The following is a 632-nucleotide window of genomic DNA, read 5'->3' as shown; positions in this document are numbered from 1 at the left end:
CTAACTCAGGATAGACTGCTTCCTGTATAGACGTGGCCGCTAACTCAGGATAGACTGCTTCCTGTATAGACGTGGCCGCTAACTCAGGATAGACTGCTTCATGTATAGACGTGGCCGCTAACTCAGGATAGACTGCTTCCTGTATAGACGTGGCCGCTAACTCAGGATAGACTGCTTCATGTATAGACGTTGCCGCTAACTTAGGTTAGACTGCTTCCTGTAAGATTGGAATAACAGAAGCAGACGAATGAGATATTGTCATATGTTTGGTTTGAATACCATCATATTTGTGTTTTAGCGATGATTTGGAATATCACTGTCTTTCCATGGCGTTGGTTTGTGACTCAGAGGATGAGAGAAAAAAACAGAAGTTTGGAGTGTTAATGTACAAAGTATGGAAGTGGCCTGCAATCCGGTAGAGGATGACAAGAGCTAATATCAGTGATAAAGAGCGAATGATAACTACCAACCAACGTTGGCGGGAGAAGACACAGGACAAAGAGATAATGACAGTCGTCACCTAACGTTGGAGAGAGAAGACACAAGACAGAGAGCTAATGACAGTCGTCACCTAACGTTGGAGGGAGAAGACACAGGAGAAAAAGCTAATGACAGTCGTCACCTAACGTTGA

This window comes from Mizuhopecten yessoensis, unplaced genomic scaffold, assembly GCF_002113885.1.
Source record: "Mizuhopecten yessoensis strain PY_sf001 unplaced genomic scaffold, ASM211388v2 scaffold9425, whole genome shotgun sequence".
Classification (NCBI taxonomy): Eukaryota; Metazoa; Mollusca; class Bivalvia; order Pectinida; family Pectinidae; genus Mizuhopecten; species Mizuhopecten yessoensis.
Note: the sequence above shows the minus strand (reverse complement) of the source record.